This window comes from Heterocephalus glaber, unplaced genomic scaffold, assembly GCF_053883595.1.
Source record: "Heterocephalus glaber isolate CG9 unplaced genomic scaffold, H.glaber_assembly_v1.0 deba00001737, whole genome shotgun sequence".
Classification (NCBI taxonomy): Eukaryota; Metazoa; Chordata; class Mammalia; order Rodentia; family Bathyergidae; genus Heterocephalus; species Heterocephalus glaber.
Window position 1 is genome coordinate 3649424 of NW_028258445.1, and position 17794 is coordinate 3667217.

The 17794-nt window shown below is 46.8% G+C and overlaps 1 long non-coding RNA gene across 2 annotated transcripts; it reads left to right on the forward strand.

The window, feature by feature from the left end:
* Positions 1 to 29: 29 nt before the first annotated feature.
* Positions 30 to 11789, forward strand: LOC101716953 (uncharacterized). 2 transcript variants are annotated; one of them, XR_001182573.3, is made up of 3 exons: positions 30 to 165; positions 3991 to 4144; positions 10563 to 11789. It is a non-coding gene; the product is annotated as an uncharacterized LOC101716953 (long non-coding RNA). The 2 variants fall into 2 exon arrangements; XR_015447014.1 differs by having other exon boundaries at positions 3991 to 4140; positions 10563 to 10746.
* Positions 11790 to 17794: the final 6005 nt, after the last annotated feature.

Consider the following 17794-nt stretch of genomic DNA (forward strand, 5'->3'; position numbering starts at 1 on the left):
CCGGAAGTCTCCGGCGCGCGGACCGACTTCCGGCGCCCGCGCCCCGCGGCGTCTGACCGGGTGGGCGCGTGCGCAGTGCGCCCCGGCTCCTGTGCGTCCCGCGTGTTGTCGCCTTCTCTCCGGTCGTGGCGTGGGGTTTCGGAGTCGTCCCCATCCCAGCTTCAGGTCTGCTACGACCTGGGTCACGGTGCTTGTCGGGAGCGTGGAATGAAAACGCTTACCGGGGCGGGAGACGTAAGTCCCGGCGCCGCGGATGGCGGCCTCTCGGCCTCTGGTGGCCGCGGGATGCGCGTCCTGTGGGGCAGGCGTTTTGAGAGTGCACCCGGGAGCACGGTGCTGACCCCCGTAAGCGGCGTCACCGCAGCCCACCTGCCCAGCGTGGGAATCAAGCGTTTGCCAGCACGCACGAGACATAATCTTGGGGTGAGGGGGTCGCTTCTGTCGGTTTGCGGTCCTGGGATTGAACCCAGGCCCCTCACACTGAACTACGGCCTGAGCCCTTGTTATTTTGAGACAGAGTCTCGCGGGCCGGGCTCCTTAGACTCCTCCTGATTCAGCCTCCCAGGGTGCTGGGATTACAGACTACTCCACTACCACATCGGGCTGCTTCGCCTCTTGGTAAAGCCTAATGGACAGAACAGGTGTGTTAGCTGTGTTGATTGATTGACCCTACCTCTCTTAGAACCAAAGAATTTGGGTTCAGAATGATCCTTATCTTGTGTAAACTGTAAGGTATCCTTAAATCATGGGGAGTTCCATGTACATAAAACTGATCTTTATTCTTTTTATGGCCTCGTTACGAAGTTACTGAGTTACTAAATGCCAAACACCATTCCAAATGCTGACCAGATGAAACTCCTTAACTTTCACTACCCAGATGTTACAGTCTAACTGGGGAGACAGGCTACCGAGTAAACCTCCACCGTGAAGTGTAACTACTGCTTTGTAGGAAAAATCCAATTGCATCTAGCACACGGTGGCAGCACTGAGGGCAGGAACGCTTTGTAAGGGCGGAAACGGACAGGGTGAGTCAGGAGTCAGTGTGGCAAGGAGAATGGTAAGGAGGGAGCAGGTCAGAGGGTGTTTAAAGGAGAGCTACGTGCAAAGTAAAGCTGCGGGAAAACCTTCCTCGTGAAAAGCTGGTGCTTCAGCTGCAGGTGAGTCTGAAGCACTGCTTCCAGTTTGAACTAGAAGCCTTTGTATTTCTGTCCAGCTGTTCTTCAGATTGGGTTTTAATTTAGCCCGCATTTTTTGTGAAGGAAAAAGAACAGGGCCGGGGATTTGGCTCGGTGGTTTCGCCGCCTGCTGCACAAGCGCAAGGACCCGGAGTTTGATCCCCGGTACCAAAAAAAAAAAAAGGAAAAAGAACAATGAGAAATAACTTCGGTACTATTCCTGTAGCAAGGCCCTAATTTACTTTTGTTTTTGTTTTTGACACAGGGTCTTGCTATGTAGTTCAGGCTGTCCTTGAACTCACTGGAGTGCAGGCTGGTCTCAAACACACAGTGATCCTCCTGCCTCAGCCTCCCGAGTGCTAGGATTACAGGCATGTGTCACCATGCCTGGCTCAGCGTTCAGTTTGTAATACACTAATTATTCACTCATGTGTTTCATCTATCTCCTCACTAAAATTAAGCTCCATGCAGACAGGAATCTTTTTTTTTTTTGGTACCAGGGAATGAACTCAGGACCTTGTGCTTTTGAGACAGGTGAGGCCCAAGAATCTTTTGTTTTCATTAACTTTATCCTTGCTGGGATTTAGCTCAGTGGTTTCGCCACCTGCCGCCACCTGCCTCGAAAGCACAAGGACCCAAGTTCAATCCCCAGTACCAAAAAAAACCAAAAACAAAACTATCCCCAGCACGTCTACTAGCAACACTTGCCACTTAGTAGGTGTTCAATAAATATTTTTGCATGAGTTATATGGAACACTTAATGGCTTTGAGAAGTTTGTAAGGTAATGTTAATGAGAAATTTCATTTACATGTGACTAATTTGAGAAGATTCTGCATATCTCCATGCGCATTAAATTTCAGCACATTAAAATTAATGTAAAATGTGAATGTCTTATGTTCTTGAATTCTGTGTTATTTGCTGTGGTTCTCTGAAGACTTGGGACAACTCAGGGCAAAGCTCCTGGCTCCCTTGATAACCAGGAGAGTCCAAATCTGGCCTGGTCTCGTGTCTGGGGTGTATACGGATGCATCACTACGATAAATTCACATTAAAACTTCTGATCTAGCTTCCAATCAGCCTTTAGCTTATTATTACAAGAATCGTCACTCTTCTGCCATAACCTCCTCTTACTACCGGGTTATATATTCCTACTGCCTAGGAACGTGATCTAGCATTTCTACCCTGCTGTCAGACTTCTGGAGTTTGGACAAGGACAAATTACTTATCCTCTCTGTCCCTCATTTTCCTCACCTGGAAGTCAGAGTAAAAATATATGTCTGAAAAAAAAAAAAAGCAAACAATGTCCTCAAGTTTTTGGGGCCGGGGATTTAGCTCAGTGGTTTTGCCGCCTGCTGCGCAAGTACAAGGACCCGAGTTTGATCCCCGGTACAAAAATATATATATAAATGTCAGTTTTAGTGACAATTAAAGATGTCTTAGTGTCTGACACATAGTAGGCAAGTGTAAGCAACTATTACTAAACAAATAGTTCATTACAATAGCTAATACATAGTTGGTTACATATATTAATGTCAACATATTCCAAGATGAAAGTTAAAACTACAAAGGTGCTAAAAAAGAAATTTAAAAAAAAAACTACAAAGGTGCTTTGAGTGTGCCTCTGTTTTCTTGGAAGAAAAAAGTAATGTGATCTTCCTGTTACACAGGTTTCTGGGTGTAAAAACTCAGCCAAATGTTACTCTCACTGTGTCTAGATTTTTCACAGTAAAGTAACAGCTTCATATAAACTGTCCTGTTCCTAGAGCCAAACCAAATAAAAGAATCATGCGTTTCAGAACCACTCAGAAGTAGATCTCTAGGGAAAAGCGAATCCCAGACGGCAGCTTACCCTACTGGCAGCGCTTGCTCGGAATAACGCACTTGACATTTGCTTGTGCCCAGCAAAGAGCAGAGCAGAGCCAAACCGTGCGGTGTACTTGAGGTTAGGGACCTAGTGCCCTCCGGATGGAGGGATGTGTGGTCTGAGCCTCAGCAGTAGTGTTCCTATTTCTGTGTTCCTCGGAAGTAGGTTAGGTAATAGACCCTCCCACAGCCTCTCTCACCTCTCCTTGCCCAAAGCTCCGCCGGAACAAGCCACTAAGCACTCTATTCGCTGCTTTAAGAAAAAGATCTTACAGCAAAAAAAGCAGAAGGACAGGAAGGAATCTCCTCCTGGCTTGGTGTAGTAAAAGGAAGAGAAAGGTCCCTTGGCATGGCAAAAGATCTTGTATAAGACCGCAGCTTTCACGTCTCCGAAGAAAACTAAAAACTAGTTTCCTACACTGGAGGACAAGGGTCGTGTAGATAAGGGGCAGAGAGGAGACCGACAGAAGCGAGCACGGCAGATTGCCACTTTCCAGGGACACGGAGTCTTACCAGGCCCCTCGGTCACGTCCCCGGGAAGCTGGGACCCTCCGGAGAGGAGGGAGCAGAGGTCACACGGACCCCGATGCCTGGACGTCCCAGCGGGGAGAGGGAGGGAGAACGCTAGCTCACGGTGGGAGTCATAGGCAGGACCTGGAGGGTCTCCCAGCATCCCTGCGCACCCACGTGTGCACGGGGAAGGAAAGAAAACCTCTGGGGTTCCGGGGAACTTAAGGAAGTTCTTAACCCAGGGGAAGAAGACACACCGCTGAACAGTGAGGACGATGACTGGGGACCAGAGGACCCGCAACCCAAAACTTTGCCATCACCTTCGCTCTTCTGACATTTTAATCCAGGAATTGCCGGTTATAGAACCGTCCTCTGGGACAGGCGGTTCGGTGAGTTGTAAAGAAGTGAATTTGTATTCCACGCACATCTTTTTCTTTCCAGGACTAGGGGTTGACCTCAAGACCTGGTACACGGTATACGGGAGCTCTCCTGCCAGGCTACGCTTCCACCCTGAGTTTACGCCTCTCCTGGCCTAGGAAGCCCTCACCAGGAGGAGCCCGAAGGAACGCCCGCCCCGCTACTTGATCAAAGGCAGGTAGGGAAGGACACAAAGCTGGGGAGGAAGTTCCAGGCTCCTGTCCTTAGCGTCCAGCTTTGGTGGGAAACGGAGAACTCCAAAAGGAGGCTAGCACGTGACTCCTTTGTGTTCTTTTTTCTGGTTTGGGGTATTGAACGAAGAGGTGCTCTACCACTGAGCTATCTCCCCAGCCTTTTTAAAATTGGGATTATAGGGCTGGGGATTTAGCTCAGTGGTGCCGCCGCCTGCCTCACAAACGCAAGGTCCTGAGGTCGATCCCCGGTACCAAATAATAAATAAAATAAAATTGGGATTATAGCTCAGTGATAGAGCATTTGCCTAGTATGCACAGGCCCTGAGTTCAGTCTCCAGTACCAACAGCAACAACAGCAACAAAATACTAATAATAAAATGTTTAATTTTTTTTTTTTTTTTTTGGTGCTGGGGAGCAAACTCAGTAAAATGTTTAATTTTGAGACAGACTTTTTCTAAATTGCCTAGGTGAGATTTGAACTTGTGATTCTCCTCCCTCAGCCTCCCTGAGGGCTAGGATTACAGGCCTGAACTCTTTAAGGAGACAGAGTGACTCCGCCTAAATGAAGCCTGCCTAAATGAAGCCTGGTGTTGAGAGGGTGAACTTCCTCACTCCAGACCCCAGCTCTGAGCCATGTGGACAAAGTTTTGCCAGAGCAAGGAGAGTGATACTTACGGGTCAGAATGCCAGAGCAATTCTGGGGGTGAGGGTATTTGTCGATGTTCTGAGACAGCTAAGGCCACCAGGGGACAGCAGAGCCTCCGGTACCAGCAGAAGTTATCCCACAGTCAGACCAGTGCCCTGGATTCTGCTCCCGACATCCCCCATAGACAAAGCTTCTCATGGAAGAGCTGGGAGTGAGATAGAAGAGGAAACTGATGATCAGTTTACAGTAGAAACAGAGAAAGGGCTTATCATACAGAGCAATAGCCAGATACTTCTGAGAGGTAGTAAGATCGTTTTCTTCTCGGAGAACAGCTATGATTAAGTGTAACTGTTGTCAGTTGCAAAGTGTATGTTTGTCCTTATCCAATGATAGATTTGTTTAAATTCTCAATGTTTCTTACTTCCAAAGAAAAAAATTTACATTAACCCAAAAAGCCTTCCTTAAAAATGATTTGGGGGCTTTCTCAAACAAAACAAGCACCTACCCAAGTACTGGAAAGAAAAAACTACCACCTATGATTGATTATTACTACATGCCAGGCTCTGTACAAGGTACAACTGTATATGTCTTTAAAATGTAATCATCAAACGTCTCTGTAAAGTGGATAACATTATTCCATGACTTTGCTTATCACACCAGTAGGGATTAAAGAAGTTAAGAAAGTTGCTCAGTATGTTCTAAAGCTGTTTAACCATGCAATAGAAAAATACAATCTAACAATATCTTTCTTCAGCAATGGATGTGGAACCCAGGGCCTCAACATGCCAGGCAGGCATTCATCACTGAGCATCCCTGCAGCTCAGTCTCTTTCTACACTGAAATATTTGTAGAGGCAGGAGAACTGCAGGTTCAAGCCCAGCCCAGTAAGACCCTGGATGAAACCCAGTGAGACGCTACTCAAAAAATACAGAAAGGGGGCCGGGGATTTAGCTCAGTGGTTTCGCCACCTGCTGCGCAAGCGCAAAGACCCAAGTTTGATCCCCGGTACCAAAAAAAAAAAGAAGAAGAAGAAGAGCTGGGATATAGCTCTGCGAAAGCCCTGGATTCAAATTCATCCCCCAGTACCATGCAAACATTTTAAAAAATATTTTTAAAATTGCATGATATATAAAGGACCCTTGAGCTTCTGACATTAACATTAGACTTATTTTATATGTATATATAGATATAGATTTTTTTTTCTTGGTACTGGGGATTGAACTCAGGACCTTCACTTGCAAGGCAGGCATGGAGCCACTGAGCTAAATCTCTGGGCCCTATCCTTATATATTTGATTTTGATCTGATATGATAAAATGGATTAGGTTTCTATATTTTATATCTTTAGGATGTAAACAGAGGCAAATAATGTTTTTACATGGAAAATGAAAACAATAATAAGTTTCCTCCTAATCATTTTTCAAGAGGTCAGAAAGCTGATGCCAGTCTTGTGGGATCCCCATGGACTTCCTGATTCTGGGCAGAGATTGAAGCCAAAAGAAGTGAAGATGTATGATAAAGAGACCCTAGTGTCTCCACACAAGGTTAGACCAAGTAGAAGAGTTCAAACAGAAAGGGGTCAGTTAGGCCTTATTGACTGATGTGTTGAGGATTCAGGATTCACTCCCAGGAGCAACTGTAAGCCAATGTAGGATTTTCAGCAGGGTTGGCAGGAAAGAATTTGCAATTTTAATTTTAATTTATTTATGTTTTTGGTGTGCTGGGCAAACATTGTGCCATTGAACTGCATCCCAAGCCCACATACTGATTTTTTTTTTTTGGTACTGGGGATCGAACTCGGGTCCTTGCGCTTGCGAGGCAGGCAGCAGAACCACTGAGCTAAATCCCCAGCCCCACATACTGATTCTTGAGGTATGTTGCATAAGGACTCCATTCATTTGATTTGCATTTTATTTAACAAAATGCCCAAGTGTTAACAGTGATCATATCACTCAAGTACTTTCATTAGCATATAGCTTATCTAATGGGAAGAAATGTGGCCTTCATTCAGCCTGTACACAGTTATAAGGACGAAGAGCAGAGTCCATGCCTCTGAGAGCACTACTTACTGAGGCGAAGCACTGTAGTATGTGTAGTAATCTAGCAGCAGAGTCAAGACCTTGCAGAAGGAAAGCAGGACATCCCACTGTGGAGGTCAGACAGTTTCACAGGCAACGCACCATTTGATCTGAGTTTTCAGTTCTGGAAGATATATGTGTCTGTAAGTTGTCCATGCCTAAGAAATTAAACCCACTGAGAGAAGACAGCCTGCTATTACCCAAGTACGGGGAGAGTAACATGGGGTGTTACCAGTGGAATATATGATAAGACGGAGAAACTGTGACAGGAAGTTGACTCACTAAAAACCTAATTATAGATATAATTCTCCATTTATTCTCAATCCAAAACTTCTCAACATTCAGAACTATAAACACTCCTCAACCATAAGTAAGTAAACATACAGGATGTTCAGTATTTTCTTCAAAATCTGTGCGTTTTTTGTTTGGGTCCTTGCATTTTTGAGGCAGGAGCCGGAACCACTGAGCTAAATCCCTGGCCCTGTTCTGTTTTATTTTGAGACAGGATCTCACTATGTAGGCCAGGCTGCCCTCAAACTTTTGGTCATTGCCCGGCCTCAGCCTCCCGTGTGCTGGGATTATAGGTGTGTGCTATCTTACCTAGCAGTATTTACATTTTTAAACAGCTAATTAAAAATTCTCTAGATATCTTTATTTTGGTGGAAGGTAATCATTACCATAAAGTTAAAATTTTAGGGCTGGGGATTTAGCTCAGTGGTTTCACTGCCTGCTGTGCATGCACAAGGACCCGAGCTCAATCCCCGGTAAGTAACCCCCCCCAAAAAATTTTTTTAAATGTGTTAATATTTGTTGCATGCTTCCTCCATCATACGTGTTCTATATACTTTATATTGATTCTGCCATATAAAATAAACTCTACATTTACAAAGTGTAGTCAAATGAAAAATAATACAGAGTAAAATATTTTCTGGCCAGTCAGCCATCAAATACCAGTTCTGGAGGAAATCAAGGCTATCATTTTCTTTTGTCTTGAGCATTTTTGTAGTTTTACTACAAGAAAATAAAGATATATATTGGGCAGGGCCTTCATGGGATCAGAGAGTGCTTCCCCAGCGTACTCAAGGCCCTGAGGGTTTCTGTTGGGGGGTGGGTTGCAAGGCCCTTTTTAAAAACATAGGTATTGGGGCTGGGGATTTAGCTCAGTGGTTCCGCTCCCTGCTACGCAAGCGCAAGGACCTGAGTTCAATCCCCGGTACCTAAAAAAAAACAAAAAAAACCAACCCATATGTATTATCTCCTCCCTACCATTGAGAGCCATTCTATATAATTTTGGGGAAAAATAATTTCATAATTAAATTATGATCAGGGCTGCGTAAGGCCCAATGTCTCCTTGCCAGAGAGGTGCTATGGCATGTGGAAACATAACTCCGTTTTGCCTCCTGTCACAAGTTGAGGCCCCAGTGGTTCCATGACATTGTGATGCTCAAGGGCAAGATTACATCAGCTGAAGACATCTTGGTTCTTTGAGAACTGAGTAGTAATAAAACAAGAGAAAGATTTTATCTGGGGGAAGGACAGATTCCTTATGAGCCTGTATCTTGTCCCACCTTCTATTGTGAGAATGTTCTGCCCATCTCACCGTCCGTCCTTGTCAACCTAAGGTCCTCCTCAACCAAGGATTACTGCCACCCTCTGAGTCACCCGGTGCTCCCTCTGATTATTGTGTGTGATAGATTTCCCTCCAATTTAGGGTGGCTGCTGTATATAATAGCTACCTTCTTCCCAGCACGCCCCTACTCCCACCAAGAGTGTAACCTGGCGCTTGCTCTCCTCCTGGCAACTAGTGACGTCACAGGCTCCTCCAGTCCCTAGCCACTACCTCCCTCAACCCCACCTCAGCTCCTACAAGCCCCTATATAAAAGGCTCTCCCTGCCCCAGCCATATTGCTTTTGTCTCTCCTTTGTTCAGAGACAGCTCAGCAGATCTGTTCCCCTAATAAAGGCTTGTTGTGGCCTGGTCTGGTCTTGGTTTTCAGCCTTTTACCTGACAGTGTGAACAGTAAATAGTGGCAAGCTGGGAGTGTCTTTGTGTTTGCCCACTCTGAGGCACATACCCCCCCCCCCATGTATTATGTATTGTGAAATTGTGTCTCTATTGTCTTTCTTTAGCCCTCACCACCTGCCTTCTAGGCAGATCGGAGGACTGATCAGCCTCCAATACCCTACCCTATTTTTATACTATTATATACTTTGCTTCTTATTAACAATATCTCTTTATAGTATCCCATACCATAACATAAATGTTCCCTCTTTCTTTCTTTTTCTTTTTTTTTTTTGGTACTGGGGATCGAACTCAGGTCTTTGCACTTGCGCAGCAGGCGGTGAAACCACTGAGCTAAATCCCCGGCCCTCCCTTTTTCTTCCTTAAGCATATTTTTTAATTATAAGTGCATCAAAACAGCCCAGTTATAAGGAGACTTTGTTTCCACTCTTTCCCTGCTATAAACTATTGCAATAAATATTCACATATAGATACCCATTCATTCATTTACAAGTACATCTGTTTGATGAATTCTGACAAAAAGCATTTGCTGGTCAAAAGTATGTATAGGACTCTCTAAAGTTTTGTGTGATGGTTGTACTAATGTTCAGCCCCCAGCAATGCATAAGGGTACCTCTCTCTGCCACACTGTCACCCACAAAAGCATTTCTAAACTCTTTGATCCTTGCCAATTGGATAGGGAAGTGTACCTGCACTCATGCTTTCAATGTGTGCCCCAGGTTAAACTGAAAGCATCTTAGCAGACAGGTGGCAAGTGAAGTGCCTTTAGTGGGCACATGGTATCACTGAGTCAGAGTATTTCATTGTCTCCTAAAGCTTGGCCCTCATCACCCACACCCAGGGGCCCAGTTTCACAGATAACATTGAACATAGATACCTTCATACAGACTTAAATATTACTTTATTAATGTTATGCCCAGATCGCGAAGTCCCAAAGACCACCAGGAAGTTGATTCCGATGTAAGCACACGAGGGCTGTTTATTCAAGCTGGAGCAGGGGCTCCCAACCATCACCAACACAGCGGATCAGAATTGAGAGCCCCGAATTTCAAATTAGCTGGGTTTTTATTGTGGTTACAGCAAGGTTTGGAGATTTTTCACTTAGCAGTTACATGATTGGTTGGCATTTTGCAAGCATGAAGTGTATATTTCTGATTGGCTAGGCCCATCGGGGGTTTGAGGGGCGGTTACATGTAGGTTTTACGGGGGAAAAGAGGGACAAAGGTTAGTGGTCGACTGTCACGTACTGATGGTCAGCACATTGACAGATTGTTCTATAGATAGTGGACCCGGAATGTTCATTTCCTGGGCAAACAGATGGTTGAGGAATTAACTTAGGAACTTTGGTTCGTTACAGATTGCGTCTTTAGTCCCAGAGCAAGCACATTTTAACCATTAATTTGTGAGGACAATAGAGACTAGGGGAATAGTGGATTTTAGCAAAATGGAGTCGCTTTGGTCTCACAATTAAAACTAGAATGTGGGGCTGGGGATTTAGCTCAATGGTTCCAGCGCCTGCCTTGCAAGCACAAGCTCCCAAGTTCAATTCCCAGTAACAACAACAACAGAAAAAGACTAGAATGCTTGAAGTCTACCTTTTGTTATTTCCAGTTTAAAGTGATTTGCAAATACTCACTGAAGGTCTGGTCTTTCTAGAGTGTGCCTGAAGTCATTTTGCAAAACAACCAACCAAAAGGCCTTTGACGTCGGAGAGGATGTATGTGGGGCAGAAGAACTAACTACGAGAATCCTGTGCTCACAACATCTGCAGCTACAACTCGGAGACATCATACAGGCATTTACTGGGTGTGAGCAATCAGCATGTTACAGGTCTGACTAGTTTGCAGCTCCAGTGGGCTGCCTGAGGGTTCGGAAGACAGGTTTCACAAAGAAAAATCACTGTCACCTCAGCTTCAGACAACCACTAAATTCTGCCTACGAATCTTGTAGGAGGCGCTTCATATCCATGGAGCAAATGTGAGCATAAAGAAATGGTGTTGGGACAAACAGCCATCTGTAAGTAAAGTTGGAAGTATACCTCATACTGTACCAAAACGAATTTCTGATAGAGAAAACATAAATGTTAAAAACTTTGATCAGAAAATATATATAGCCCAGGGGTGATGGTGCATGCCCATAATCCCAAGCACTCTGGGAAACTGAGGCATGAGATCCCAAGTTTGAGCCCAGCCTGCACAATTTGGTGATTGTCACTCATTCTACCACTAAGCTACACCCACCATCCTCTGTGTGTGTGTGTGTGTGTGCGCGCGCGCGTGCGCGAGCGAGCGTGTGTGTGTGTGTGTGTGTGTGTGTGTGTGTGTGGTCTTGTTGTTGTTTTTATTTTCTAGTACTGGTGTTGCATCCAGGTTGAGCAGCCCACCAGGATCAGAAACTCAGCAGCAATAACAAATTAAAGGGATGGAGTTTAAGAAGGGAAGCCGATTTATTTGTAAGGAGGAAAAAATAGAAGACACAAAGCTGCCAGGATAGAGAGCAGGGGCTGCAGATGATATGTGTGTGTCGTCGTGTGTGTCGGGGGGGGGGGGGGTCCGCCCCCGCCCCAGCCCTGGTCCCAGGCTCCTTTTGTTAGGTCTGGGGACCCTTCCTTTCGGGTGGGTGGTAACCTGATCAGTCTCTGGGCGGTCTTTGGGTGGACTCCAGGTCCCCAGATCCTAACCTGGGTACTTTTGCCTGTGTGCACAATCCTTTCGGTGGGCTTTCTTTCACTTCTTGCCCTGTTGTGATCTGCAAGTTGTTGGGAAGGGATCCTTTTAAGGTTAGTGACTAAGTAAAGGCGTGTGTGTATATCTAGTGCAGTAATATTGTGCCTCTACAGTGTTTTTAAATACTAAATAAATTTTCTTGTAAATTAGGTAGCCATCCCTTGTCTCCCTGACATTTTATTGGGGGGAGTGGTGTCCTGGTTTTCATGCTTCCGGCTTCCTTCCTGCCCCGCCTAGGGTTCTTCTAATCTCTCCACTAGAGAGCATTCCTCCCTTGGCTGTAAATTCTTATGCTAATCACACTATCCGGTGCTTTCTAAGTCTGATTTCTCTTTCTCTACCTTTGTCCTTTTAAGTGCACAAATCCAACTGCCAAGGCAAAAGCCTCTTTTAGTAAGATCTATGAATTTTTTTACTAAAGCCTAATGAGGCCCTTATTTTATTCTTTCCCTGCTCACTGGTGTTGCATCCAGGGTGAGCAGCCCACCAGGATCAGAAACTCAGTAGCAATAACAAATTAAAGGGATGGGGTTTAAGAAGGGAAGCTGATTTATTTGTAAGGAGGAAAAAGTAGAAGACACAAAGCTGCCGGAATAGAGGAGGACCAGGGCCTATCCCTACATTGGGGACCAGGGCCTTCACAGTTAACTACATCCCCAGCCCTTGTATTCTGAGACAAGGTTTCACCAAGACACCCAAGCTGGGCTGGAACTTGAGATTCTCCTGTCTCAGCTTCCCGGAGTGCTAGGGTTACAGGCATGTGCCACCACACCCAGCTAAAAAATGGTCCTTTAGAAAAAAAAATAAAAATGGTATGAAGGGGGGTAAGGGAAACTTAGAGATAAAAAAAAGACTTAAGAGATAGATCAGCTAAGTACAATGTGCTCAGAGCCTGATTGGTGCAAATCTTTTTGAGCAAAAGAAGTTTGGGGATGTGTATGTCCGTAATCCCAGCTGCTCAGTAGATGGAGGCAGGGGCTGGGGATTTAGCTCAGTGGCACCGAGCCTGCCTGGCAAGCTAAAGGTCCTGAGATCCATCCCCTATACCAAAACAAAACCAACAAACAACAAAGTGGAGGCAGGAGGATCACAAGTGTGAGGCCAGCCTGGGCAGTTTCGACCCTGTCTCAATAAAACTGCAAAAGCAAAGGGCCAGGGTACAGTTGGGGGCAGAGTGCTTGCTCAGGGTATTCGAGGTCGGGGTTAAATCCTCAGTAGCACAGTAAATAAATGAATGAATAAACAAATACATAAAGTTAACATTTTTATTTTTGGTGCTGGGGATTGAACTCAGGACCTTGCGCTTTCAAGGCAGGCACAGTGCCAAAAATTAACATTTTTATAATTGTTCAAACTGTAAGGGTAATGATGTAGCTCATTATTCTCTCTGTACAGGGCTGAGTGTGTAGCTCAGTAATAGTGTTTCCCAAGCATGCACAGTGCCCAGGGTTCCAGGGCCACAAACACATATATGATCGCTCCACCTCTGTGTATGCTTGACATTTTGCAAAATATGTATTTAAAAAGAGAGTAAGAAGACAAAAGCTAAATTCAAGCAAGATAGTTCTCTTTCCAGGCCTTTGGTCTAAACGGGAGAGACAGGTGATAGTGGAGGGGCATTTGAAGATTGGTACTTTTTGTTGCTTGCTTTGTTTCATCTTGGACACAGGAGGAATAACAGCATATTTGTACGCTACTGGAAAGAGCCCATAGAAAGAGAAAACTGGATGATGCGGGGTGGGGGCAGAGACTCTTTGGGGCTGTCTTTTGGGGCCCTGTGCACTGAACCCTGCGCCTCCTGCGCGAAGCCAGCACTGTACCACTGAGCTGCACTGGGCCCTGGAAGGTCTTCCAGTGGTCGGGAAGAGGCAAGGCCTGGCATGGGGCACAGGCCTGTACCCCAGCACCCTGGGCAGCTGAAGGGGGGACCTCAAGTTTGAGCCCAGCCTGGGCAATTTAGCGATTTACCAAGAACCTGTCTCAAAAATAAAAACATAAAAAAGAGCTGGGGATGTAGCTCGGTGTAAAGGTCCTGGATTCGACCCCTAGCACAGGAAAGAGAGAGAGAGAAGGAAAAAAGGAAGAACCCGGGACTGGCGCTGCTCTTAGACCGCAGTGCAGCTCAGTCTCCAGCCACAGGGAGACGGAAGGGACGCGGAGGGAGAAGGCAGGGAGTGGGGGCCGCCGCGCGTCCCGTCCCGGAGGGAAAGGACGCAGGGTGGCGGCGGAGCCGCCGAGCCGGGGCTCAGGAACAAAGCGCGGGGGCGGGGGGGGGGTGTGGCTCCCGCGCATGCGCGAGCAGAGGCGGAGCGGCCGGCGACTCCGGCCAGGTGCGATTTGGCCCAGGGAGCGCGAGCTGCGGAGCGTGGGGTGCAGCCGTGCGGTGAGAACGCGCCCTCGCGGATTCTGCGACAGGGTGTATGCGTCCATTTCAAGCAGTGCGCGGAGGAGGCCCCGGAGGTCGCCGGCCTGCGCTGCAGAGCGGCCAGAAGTCCCCTGAGGCCTTCCTCGGGTCCTCTTCCGTCGGGGCTTTCCTCGCTGCCATGGCGGAGAGCGGCCGCTCAGCCGACACTGCCCTGGGGTGGAGGCGTCACCTGCAGTGCCCGCAGCTGCACAGGAGCCAGGAAGGCAGGGTGGGTGTCAGCACCCGAAGAGCGCTGTGTGCGAGGAGGATTAAAACTGACCAGGATTCCTTCGCACTCAGCCTGAGGACCCAGGCACTGAGAAGATAGCAGAGTCCAGGCCGGGGCGACGTGAGCACTCGGGGGCCCGGGCCCTGCAGGGTGGCGCGCGGAGCCGCCGTTACCATGCCAGCGTCCGGCTTGCCTCAGTGTCGGCGGAGGCCAACGCGCAGGAGGGAAGAAGCCAGCGCCCCGAAGGCTGCCCCATCTGGATACTGAAACAGAATGAGGAAGGAAGGCTGTTAAAGACGGCGATTGTAGCTCTGGCTGGCGGCACACGGCTGGAATCCCCGTGCTCCGGAGGCTGAAACAGGAGGATGGCAAGTTCAAAGCCAGCCTGGGTGATTCAGCGGCTTAGTGAGACCCTGACTCCAAATAAAAAATACAAAAAAGGGCTGGGGATGTACCTCGATGTGCAGGCCCTGGATTCAATCCCCAGGAATTAAAAAAGAAAAAAAATGGGTGTGGGGTAGGGAAAAGCAACCGTGCACCAGCTGCTAAAATACCTGAGAAGGTAGAGCAAGGCACAGTGGGATGCCAGGTAGGATGACCTGGTGAACCGAGATGCAAGCCGGGGGTTTTAAGGAGGAGGAAGTATCCCCCCACCTCTACCCTGTGTCACCCGGCAGGGGCTGGGCAAGGCTGGCCAGCTGGAGGGCCCTGCTGGGATGCTGAGGCCGCCCCGGGCTCGCCACCGCCGGCAGTGGGCAGCGCGGAGAAGCAGCTGCGTCCCTGCTCGTCCCCAGGCAGTGCCATCGGGCCCAACCTCAAGGTCAGAGTCCTGCGCACCCCAGCCACACTCACCCCCACCAGGAGGGCCGGGGCTCTGCGTCTCATCTCCTCCCAGGCCCCAGGTTCTTCTTGATGGAGTGCTTCTGAGGATCCAGTCTTTCTCCTAGTCAGACAGCATTTCTGGCCTTAGCAACCAGCCCCTAGTTTGACCCTAGGCACCCAGAAGATTGTAAGGGTATCTGGTCCAGTCCTGTGGGGTTTATGGTCAATTTGGGTAATAAGAGAAAGGAAGATAAAAGGTGAGTGAAAGGAAGCAATGAGAGGGAGGCAGAAGACATGAAAGTACTGTACTGTACTGTAGCCAAGACGAAGAGCCCAGCTAGTGTAGTGAGTAGAGCATCAGACTTTTAAAGTAGCAAAAATGTATCATCTTAAGTTCCAAAAAGTACATGCGAAACCCATGGAAAGAAAACTAGAAAACTTTATTGTGGGGTGTGAAACCAGGCTTGCAAAAATGAAGAGACTTATTGGGTTCCCAGGCCAAAAGATTCAGCACTGCAATGATACCGAATATGCAGAGATCAGCTGGCCGTGGTGATGCACATCTGTGATCCCAGCACTTCAGAGGCCGAGGCAGGACGATCCCGTTGTGTTCAAGGCCAACCTGAGCTACTTAGTGAGACTGTCTCAAAAAAGCAGAAATTAATCTAAAATTCACTGTACTTTAACATTCCGACTCAAACTCTAAATTTGATAAACTGACCATAAAAAATAACTATTGGAAGATGTACATATGAAGCAAAAATTTTTTTTAAAGGACAGTAAACAGCATTCCCACTTCTAGATAAATACATAAAAAACATAAAATTGCAACCAGGTTGTTGAAGATATCTGTAGTCCCACGTTGACTGCAGAATTACACTAGCCAAGATACACAGTCAACCACTGGTAGGTAAAAAAAAGCCAGGCATAGAAAGAAAAACACCATCTCACTTATATGTGAGACAAATAAAAGTCAGACTCATAGAATTAGAGCGTAGAATGTGGTTACCAAAGGCTGAAGGGGGCAGGAGGATGGGAAGATGTTAATCAAAGGTACAAAATTTCACTTGGGAAGAATAACTTTTCTACATGTATTGCACAGTATGGTAACCATTGCATATATATATTTGACACAGGGATCCTTCTGCCTCAGCCTTCCAGGTGCTGGGATTACAGGCAAACACCTCCCATAGATGGTATAGAATAGATTTTAAATGTTCTCATCACAAAAAAAGTAAATGAAATAATGGGTAAGTTTATATAATTATCGAACAATGTATACATATTTCTTAATATCACATTGTACCGCATAACAAAATTATTGTCAATTGAAAATAAAAATTTACATTAAAAAAAAAAAGTAGGGCCAGGGATTTAGCTCAGTGGTTTCACCACCTGCTGCGCAAGCGCAAGGACCCAAGTTTGATCCCCGGTACAAAAAAAAAAAAAGTAAGTGAAGCACTTACCCCAACAGATACTCAGATACTCTCTGTGATGTCAATGTGCCCGGATTGGGAGGCACCTAGACAATTATTAAAACACACTTTTAGGTTTGTCTTCCAGGGTGCTTTCCAAGACAAATGCTTAGGCTCGGCAAGCAGGAGGAGGACATATTCTGAAAGTGAGTGGCATTGTCCAACAGCCCAGGGGACCAAATGGAACCAAAAGTAGAAGAAAGAGCAGATGTGGTGACACACTCCTGTAATCTCAACACTCTCAGAGGCTGAGGCAGGAGGATCACAAGTTCAAGCCCAGCCTCAGGAACTTAGCCACTTAGTAAAACTGCCTCAAGATTTAAGGCAGATCCAGGGGAGCACCTGTGTGGCCCAGACCCGCACAGCTACAGGTGGATCCCAGCCAGGGCTCTGCTCCGACCCCAAAGGCTCAGGCACACCCAAAAAAGAGCTGTACAGGCACACAAGCAACAGCCAGAGGCTGGGGCTAGGGATTTAGTTCAGTGGTTGCACTGCCTGCCTTACAAGCAGAAGGACGGAGTTTGATCCCTGGTACCAAAAAAAACAGCCAGAGTCTCGCCCCGATTCCATTGATGAATGCGAGGAGACCCTAGCCAAAGCCAATGCAGACAACAGAAATTCAGATACGCAGCCCCCAGCCTAAGGCCCTCCCAGACAACAGCTATACAGGGGCCCCAGCAAGAGGCATGCCTAGATACCATCCCAAGTATGCACAGGCCCCAGCCAGAACCCCACCCAGACAACAGGTCAGCTCAGGGATCCAGAAGGCCACCAGTCTGAACCCAGGAATTAGTGCACTGCTGAGCAGCACAGTAAAGGCTGCTCTGTGGCTTGCTGAGAATTCAAAATCACTGGGTGGGCAAAAGTTGCCTGAACAAAGGCACTGCAGGCTGCATCTGTTGAAATGAGAAGACACGTAAATAAGTGTCTGAACCAGACTTCCAGGTCACCGAAGGCAACCCCAAAGGGCAACGAGATGGAACAATCTGATACTCAACCACTTGGATTCCCTGAACTGGCAATGAAAGAGGACCTGGAAAAAATGAAATCAGAAATAATTTCTGATATAACAGCAGAGATTGTGCCCATAGTACAATAAATGATTAATAAATCTAGAGCAGACACGGATTAAAAAAATAGAAGAGCTGAGGAACATGATGGAATCCTAACATAGGAAACAACTAGAATCCATAAAACAGATGCAAACAAATTTCCAGGAGATTAAAAAAATC